Source organism: Arachis hypogaea, chromosome 16, assembly GCF_003086295.3.
Source record: "Arachis hypogaea cultivar Tifrunner chromosome 16, arahy.Tifrunner.gnm2.J5K5, whole genome shotgun sequence".
NCBI lineage: Eukaryota > Viridiplantae > Streptophyta > Magnoliopsida > Fabales > Fabaceae > Arachis > Arachis hypogaea.
This window is the reverse complement of record NC_092051.1, coordinates 65,833,462-65,843,104: the sequence shown is the minus strand read 5'-3', so window position 1 is coordinate 65,843,104 and position 9,643 is coordinate 65,833,462. Positions and strand designations below refer to the sequence as shown.

The 9,643-nt window shown below is 35.0% G+C and overlaps 1 pseudogene; it reads left to right on the top strand.

Annotated features, from left to right (window-relative positions):
• Window positions 1–5,501: 5,501 nt before the first annotated feature.
• LOC112757133 (aspartic proteinase 36-like) lies at window positions 5,502–9,367 on the top strand (annotated as a pseudogene).
• Window positions 9,368–9,643: the final 276 nt, after the last annotated feature.

Below are 9,643 nucleotides of genomic sequence, written 5' to 3'. Positions count from 1 at the left end.
AATATAACTAATAAAGAATTGAGTACTACTATATTATACATTCTGCTTACAAGACTTAATAAGTAGTAATACAAAAATGGTAGTTCATGATTCATGACAATGGAATCCTATATTAAAGATTCTTTTACCAAAAAGAGTGTAGAATTTCTATGCAATCTTTCTAAGTCACTGTCGGTTGAAACGAAAAACTGTCTTTGAGAAAAAAGGGAGCATATTAAGGCCTCTGAATGCACGAGGGTTAGATCAAAATCATGATTCAAGGAGAGAAATGCATAATTGGCTCCAGCGGAAAACGGAATAATAGCAACATAACAAGGAGAGAAATACATGCAAAAAGTTCTATTTGAATAATGTGTCAGGAACCAACTTTTTCAGTTAACTTTTTAAAATTATTTTGTTTATCTTAAATTCTGTATCCTAAATTAACTCTTAATCCTAAAGTCGGTTAATGTTGGCTAATTTAAAATTGGTTTCCCTATACTTTTTCATCTAATTTTGAATACATACATTCATACCATTTGAGTATGGTTATATGTAAATACACCAATCAGGCCAAAATTTCAAATGAGGGAAGGGAATATATAAAAATCTCATTTGTTAAAGATTCAATGTTCTTATATACAAATGCTGATTACCAAGATGTGTAGTATGAATGAGGAAAATCTGAATATCAAACTACGATTTCACTCGGTAGAACACAAATCATGATCACCTTTTTGGATATTCTAATGATTACGAATCTTAGCAAGAGCCATTTTCCATTATATCCTAAACAAGTAGTAAATTTTCAAAAGATGTAGAAATGAAGAAATATGACTGGATTTGCCAAAAGTGGGTCATATTAGCTGATGCAGACATATCTTCAGTGAATTTATAGGTTTTCTCCATTTTCACATGAAATTTGGAAGACATTCTTAACTGTTAATATGCAAGCAGAACTAATTCTTTGTCCATAAGCACTTAGTGATCGATCTCCTATTTTTCATATATTAAAACAATGTCATCTCTTTTGAAAATCTGTTGTCAGATGATTACCTATTTCACCTGTCTAATTAGGTTTCTCTCAAGCAAATTGCTTTAAGAAATGGTGCTCATTTTGAAGAAACAGAAGTAGTTTAGGCCTGTAGATACTTGTGACTTGTCTATACCCTTGTTAATTATGCATTTATGTAGCAAGATATATATATATATATAAGAGCTTTCAAAATCTTCTTGGTGCATATTTCCATGAATTTTGTCTACAATTTACATATTGGCCACTTAAAATTCATTTGTAAAAGTTGATTCTCTCATTTTTGTATGCTTCCACGTTTCCTGCAGATGAAATTTTATGAACTTGTCTAGGAATACACAATGCTTAAATTGTAATGAAGATACGCCAAAGGATGTTGATCTGCCTACTAATCAAATGAGTAAAGGAGATTGGATATGTCTGGGGTAAGTCCTTCAGCTGTTTTACTTGCTTACTAGCTTTTCAATTTCCATTTGTTTGTAAAGGTTCCTTTTGAAAGCACTATAAGTTTGGTCCATATCAATAGAATTATGTGAATTACACTGTTCTATGATTTTTGTTCTCTTACTTTCGTAGTTGACCATATGCAATTATGCATGGCAAACTGTCCCACTTGCTCCTTATGATCTGCTGACATATTCTCGTTGGTTTTGCCAGATGCAGTGTTATGAATTTTTCAAGAAATGTTTAGTGTCTAAAATGTAAGACAACAGGGCCGAAGAGGATCAATCCAGATGAAATTGAAATGAAAAAAGGAGATTTACTATTTTTGTTAACTGTTACATTTCTAGGGAATTTTTATAGCTTAGGGCTCTTTTGTGATAGAAAATGAATTTTTATCTCATTCCTGGATCCAAGGCGAATAAATTATATTGACCCCAACCATATAACTTATGCACATTGATAACTTCCCACTTATTAACCGTTTTGATGATAATTTTTCTCCTGAGCATGTTTAAGTTTTCCACTTTTGCATAGGGCATCAATAAGTATGTTGTATGAGTGTATATTTGGTTAATGCCAATCTCTTCCATTTTACTGAATAACACAAGTGCCTTGTCAAGTTTTTGGTTTTTGCAGAAAGCATCTATCAAGAAACTGTAAGTGAATATAGAAGATGGTTGACCTTTATCATGCATCTCAATAAAAAGCTCTAAAGCACGAGAGATTCTCTTTGATTTGCCCAAGTCATCAATAAGAATGTTGTAAGTTACCGTGCTAGGAACTAAGTTCTTGCGACACAAGTTTAGATGTCCAAAATTACAAGCTAAAATCAAGGCAAGAGAAATATTAATGCAGAAAAATATCTGCTTTGAAATACCTAGGTGGCCAAACCACACTCATTTAAGCAGGTCAAAATCCAGTGTAAAGCAAATATTGCCAATCTCCATAGAGAAGTCATTGATCAACAAGCAAACTAGCAATAAAATTTGAAGTTGGGAAACCATAACCAAATTATTAACAAACTCATATTTTAGAATCACATTCTTCATTAATGTAATTTTCCTTATACAGAATGCAATGGATTTGCAAATGTTTATAGCACTCTTTTTTGTTTTTCTTAGTTTGTAGCATGATAATAGTTAAGATATATGATCTCATAGGATAACAGTAAAGAACAATTAATTAATATAAAGAGATCTTAAACACTAAACCTGTAAGCTACAAGTAGGAATATCCTCTAAAGAATCAATAAAGCATAGTGGAATTAAAAAGGATGATAGCAATTACAAAAATTGAAAGTTCAAAATTAATTAAATAAAAATGAGATAGTCAAGACATCTGTGGTATTGATGTTATGGCATTGCCAAAGTTCTGTGACCCAACAGATACAGAATTTACAGAACTATGATACATATTCTGCAACAACAGAGAGGTGATTTCAATTTGAGTTGATGTATTTTACCTTCATTCATCCATTCAATAAGCTTCTAGCAATCATTTTCCGAAGAAGTTTCTCTGCCATGTCATTCTCACCTTTTTCAAACAAAGCACGAATAACGATTTCAAAAGTCACAGCATTTGGTAAGCAACCATTGCCTTCCATTTTTGACATCAGGCCAATGCTTCTTCAAATAAGCCCTCTTTGCAGAGCCCATCGATCATAATAGTGTATGTCCTCACATTTGGATGATAGTTTTTAATAAAAAGATCTTGAAAAATCTCTTTTGCTTCTATAAGTCTTCCATTTTTACATAGGCCATCAATAAGTATATTATACGTGAATATATTCGGATCAATGCCACTCTTTTTCATTCGATTAAATAACACAAGTGCCTTGTCAACTTGTTTGATATTGAACATCCCATCCAACAAGGAAGTGTAAGTGATTATATTAGCAGGTTGACCTTTTATGATGCATCTCAACAAGAAGCTTTGAAGCACAAGAGATTCTCCTTGATTCTCCTAAGTCATCAATTAGAGCAAATATTTTTTTACTGTTATATAACTCTTATGATACTCTTATGGTATTTTCTTTTTAAACATTAATCCCAAGCCATCAATACCATAAGAGTTAATGTTTAATATTTGCTCTACAAAACTTCTTAAGAAATGTCTAAAAAATCTCGTTCTGATGATAATATAACAGTAAAAAAAGAAAATACTCTAACAAGAAAAATAGGTTCCATTTATTTATTTATTTTTCTAAGAAACATCAAAGCACCCTTTTGTTATATAACAAACAATCAAAATCGAAACATGAAATTAATTTGGTTTTTCTAGTGCATCAGCCTCAGAACCCTTCAATGCAGTAGCCTGAGAGAAAAGTAATGAGTGCAATGACTACAAGCATAATGATTTATATAGCATATGGAATTGAACCCAGTGAGCAATGAACATAATAAAACGCCAGGCACTTACAGCTTTCTAAACAGCTTCAATGGTCACTCTTGGGATGAGTTTCTTGAAGTTTGAGCTTCTGTTAGGAAATAGGCATATTAAGTGGCTATATTAGAAGTAAAGGCCTCCCAAAATTTCATATAAAATGTGCATCAATGACTACCTTTGCCGACAATGCCTTCAAGAGCAATGAATTCCCTGATTTTTACAAATACAAGCAAGTTCGAGATATGCACGCATATAAATCTCACATAAAAACAATAGTCACGATACAAAAGTTTAAGTTCTTGTATACAACGAGGATCTTTGGGAAGAAATGAGAGGAGGTCTTCTCAACACCTTTTGCAGACTTGGAGAGCAACAAGTATGGAATTGAGCCAACGAAGACGGGGACAATTTCAACTTCAGGCCGAGCAAAAGAAAATAGATACTTAATCACAATATTAATAATCTGATCTGCATAAAGACGTGAAAAGGCTAAAAATTGTGTTTTGAACATAATGAATTAATAATACATCCAAGTGGCAGGACAATGTCAGATCCAAGAATTAAGAACAACACACTCCCTAGACAAGTACTTACTTGACAGTAATAATATAAAATATGGACACAATCGATCGAATTGACATGTAATAATTTCTAAGATCATAAAATATCTTCGAACTTGAACCCTATTCCATACATAATAATGACATAGCAATGCTTCTCACGATAATGCAAACGGTTTTGTAAAATTTTTATCTTCCACTAACAAAAACATAACTACCAAAATTGCTAAAACTAACCAATGTTATAGTTTCACACATGTAAAAAAAAAATATCAGCAGATCTTTCATATTTTCTATTTTTTAATTGAAAATTGAACTTTGAGAAGAAAGAAACTAAATTGAGAGAGATACCTGAATTGAACTACCGAACTAAAGCAGAGAGCCGGAGTGAGTCCAGACAACAGAAGAAATGTTGCTTCGATCTTCGAGGCAGACACGGAAGCAAGACACGGCGAGACCACCCACCAATGACCGCGAGACACGGGAGGAGCAGAGCCAGTAGCGACAACGCACGGTGAGGAGCAAAGAACCAACAATGTTGTACATGATCAGAGGAGAACGGGGACCAAGAGGGAAGAGTGAACCGAGCCCGAGGAGAGATAGAGAAAAGTGACGATGTAGAAGGAGCAAGAACCTAGCACAGACAAATGTCTGTCTCTTAAACTATGATTAAAAGAAACGAAGAATGTTAAAAAGAAAAAATACAAGGATAAATATTTAATTAAAATTCTTCCAAAAACTAAAAACGGGGTGCTCTTTTAACGTATCCGTAGCCTTAAAATATATAGAAGCGCAAGAGAGCTCGGGGAGCTGAAACAGTGGAAGGTTGAAACGGTAAGCTCATCTCTCTCGTTCTTGTTCTGTCTTTGCTTTTCTTTCTCTAAAGCCTCAATGCAGAGAAGGCTGCTACATCATCATCATCTTTAATTTGCCCATTGAAGAAGAAACAAAACAAAACAACCGAAACAGGAAAGAGAACACAACAAATGCGGGTTTCGTCGCCGTGTTGCTGGCCTTAATGCTGTGGTGACGGGGTGCCGGCAACGGGTGGTGCTTCCGGGGAGCTATCTTCCCTGGAAGCACATTCCCTGAACCGTCGCATGGAGCCGGAGGCGCTGAGAGCTCGCGACAGAGCACGCCCACGCTCGAATCTTGCCAAGGCGCAACTGTTTGCCGGCGTTGTCGACTTCTCAGTCCAAGGAACCTCCGATCTTACTTCGTTGGGTACGGGTAAATTGAACTCTTACCTTCTCATTTCATTGCGCATTTATTGCTCGGATTCTTTCGTGATCTTGCGTTTCTGTTAAGTATGTAATTACTTAGTACTTACCATTATAGTTTCTGTAGGTATTTAGTTATGTATATATCTTTTTTCAGTTCTTTATGATTTCTCAATTGGAAGTTAGAAAATATTTTAAGATTATAATAAAGTTTTTGTATTGTGTTCAACGGTTAAGTACAATACTTAGCCAAAGATTGATATAATAAGGAGGAGCAATGATGCATTACTCTCAAAAGTTTTATATTTTGTTATGTATGATCTCTAATCGTGTGTTAGTCTTGGATTTGTTGTTCAGATTGTACTTTACAAAGTGAAGATGGGTTCTCCTCCTAAGGAATTTATGTCCAGATTGATACTGGGAGTGGACATCTTGTGGGTTAATTGCAACAGATGCAGTAATTGTCACAGTCTAGCGGCTGGGGGTGAGAAGTTTTTTACGCCTTTGTGCCTTTGGTTGTAGTCTTTTTGTATTCATTGTAAGTAAAGAGATGTTTCACAGCATCATTGATTTCTCTTCTTATGTGTTGTGTGATGCTCTTTACAGATTAGCTCAATTTCTTTGATGCAGCCAGCTCATCCACTGCTGCACTGGGTTTCCTGCTCGGACCCGATATGCACTTATGCGGTTCAACTGCAACAAAGTGAATGCTCCTCTCAGGTTAATCAGTGCAGCTACACCTTTCAGTATGGAGATGGAAGTGGTACCAACTGGATATTATGTTTCCCGATGCTATATATCTTGACACGATTGTGGGACAGTCTGTGCTTTCTAACTCATCATCTACCATCGTTTTTGGGTGAGTCTTTATCCATTATGGATAATTTATGTGTGCTGAATGTGAGAGTAAGGACATATAAAGAGCAAATCTGATGATGGAATCTCAGGAAACCTATATTTAGGTTGAAGAGTACAGTTGTGTGATTGTTAGCAAATCTTGTTATGTTATAATATGATGGATTGAATCAACAGTAATAACATGTTTTATAGAAAATTTTGTCAATAGGTGGATTTTTAAATAAATGGGCTTATCTTTAGGGCTTTCAGCAATCACCTATTGTGTCTTCTGGGGTATTCATTCCCATATCTATGATAATATTCTCTCCTGTTTTAATTTTATTTTATTATTCTTTATATACTTTTTTCCTTTTTGGATTGTTGTCTTGGGAGCAGGTGTAGCACCTATCAATCTGGAGATTTGACTAAGACAGAAAAAGCAGTTGACGGAATTTTTGGATTTGGACCTGGTGCTCTATCTGTTATATCGCAGTTGTCATCAAAAGCATGACCCCCAAAGTTTTCTCGCATTGCTTAAAAGGAGATGGCAATGGAGGAGGCATACTAGTTCTTGGTGAGATATTGGAGCTGGCATTGTTTATACTCCACTTGTCCCATCACAGGTATGTTCTTTTCTTCTGGAGTTCCTTGTTTCTTTCCTTAGTTGGTGGGATAATCTTCCCCCTAATATTGTTTCACATTGGTACAAGGGGAAAGTATGAGTTCTATTTGTCTTTGCATGGAGTTCTTTGATTACCTGCCAAAGATTTTTCTAATTACAAAATAATCATCTGGATGTATTAGTTATAAAGGTGATATTACTATGAGAATTGGGTTCCTAAAATCCGTATCTTGCCAGTATTCTGTTTTAGTAACAATACAGATATATGAGTATCGCTGCAATGCAGTTGAGTAATTCCTTGATCAAATTTCAGGCCCCATTACAACTTAAATCTTCAGAGTATTGCTGTCAACGGACAGCTCCTCTCAATTGATCCAGCTGCATTTGGAACATCTAACAATCGGGGAACCATAGTTGACTCTGGTACAACATTGGCATACCTTATTCAAGAAGCTTATGATCCATTGTCAATGCTGTATGTTCGCTTTTTAACTCGATATGTTTGAACCTTTACATGTTGTAAAGTTCTGGTAGTCAAATGGAATTTGAATTGCGCTGTCATCCAAAATCCTACTGTTACAGTATGAACTAGGCAATGAAGTATTGAAAAATGCTGTCACAATTCTTTTTCCTTGAAAGAGTGTGTTGAAGAGAGGGCAAGAAAAAAAATCTTCATTTGGCATGTTTATCTTGTAATCTTAGAAATAATACTGACTTGAAAGAAAGGGTATTCAATATAATGACACGGAATATTCAAATGAATGTGTAGATAACTACAACTGTGTCACAGTTTGCCAGACCCATTATTTCTAAAGGAAACCAGTGCTATCTGGTCCCAACCAGGTTAGTTCAATCTAAACTCACTATTATAATAAAGTTATAAAGATCTTTAAATTTTCTCAATAATAAAAAGAGAGATTCTCCTATTGGACCTCTCAGGATCTCATTTGATTCATTCTTATTCAGCATAGGTGATATATTTCCTTCAGTCAGTTTAAACTTTATCGGTTGGAGCATCCATGGTTCTGAAACCAGAACAATACCTTATGCATTATGGTTTTCTTGTAAGTATGCCTTTTCTCTGTGATCTCAGTCTTCCTTCTTTTTTCTTGCAAAGGTAGGAGGAATGCTCCGAGTTGTGAATTACCTCAATTGTAATACTCTAATCATATGATATGTCACGTTGCTTTTACAGGATGGTGCTGCAATGTGGTGCATGGGTTTCCAGAAAGTGCAGGAGGGATTCACAATTTTAGGAGGTTAGACCCTAGAATAAGATTTTCTAGAAGTTTGAAGAAACAATTGCTTCCTCCCATTTGATTATGAAATAGGCAATTTAGTACTATGCACAAATAAATCTTGAATAGATTGTCTTCTGTGTTTGGCTGTGTCCAAGGGAGTGAGAGGACCTTCTTCAAAACAGTTTGTTTTGGTGAACATTCTAATGAAATTGTAGAATATAATTTCAAAATTCTACCAAAAGCTTGATTCAGGGTGATTTGATTTGGCAGTTTTCTGTTTACTTTGTGTTAGCATCTCATTGATCAGGTCATCTCGTGAACTAGTCATTCCCTATTTTCAGTATTGAATTCATCATCCAGTTGTTTCTGCTTTTGCAGATCTTGTGCTGAAAGATAAGATTTTTGTATATGACTTGGCTAATGAGCGTATTGGATGGACAAACTATGACTGTAAGTTCACCACAGGAACTCTTTCTCTGCTGCTTATGTGGTGCATGTACTTCATCTTAACTTCAAATTGTTGTTCAGGTTCCTTATCAGTAAACGTCTCAGTGGCTGCAACCAAGAGCAAAGATCAGTACATCAATGCAGGAACGCTGAGTGTCAGCAGCTCCCTCATAGGCCATGTATACAAGTTACTACCTGTAAGCATTGTGGTTCTCCTTGTCCACATGATAGTTTCCATGGTGTCCCAATTTCGTGACTCACTTCCAAGATTTTCAAAAGCTCATTCTTTGAAACTCCCTGGATTCGCCGATGTTTTGCTCATTATCGGCGGTCCATGATGTTTTGACGGGATTTGTAGCTGTTTCTGCTCTGTATTTATGTCATTGGCATCTCTCCATTAAATATGATGAAAATGTGAAATCTCATTGTAAAGCGGCTCTCTTTTAGAGAAATGGCATACTTGTATATTATTATATCTGTAATGGTAGATTAAATTGTAGTATTTATAAAGGTGCTCTGAACGCATAGAACATTTCAGTTGTCACTTGTGAGTAGAGTTACTTTCATAGAAATCTCACATGGTCATGGTATTCCATTAATGGAATTTTATGTTCTGTTTTTGGGTTTCAAAAAATAAAAATAAAATCCATAGCAGTTGCATCTTTTAAAGTATAGATATAATTCCCTTCATTTGTGGTTCTTTAAAGACAACCGAATTTGAGAAATTTGAACATATATAATGTAGAGAAAGTCTATGGAACTAACTATAGTTGTAGCCAATTTAGCCAATTCTCCTCTAATCCTAATTTTGATATTCAAAAAATTTAGTTTTGCGTCTTTTCTATATCCGCGTCGTACAACCCTAAGCTACAAAC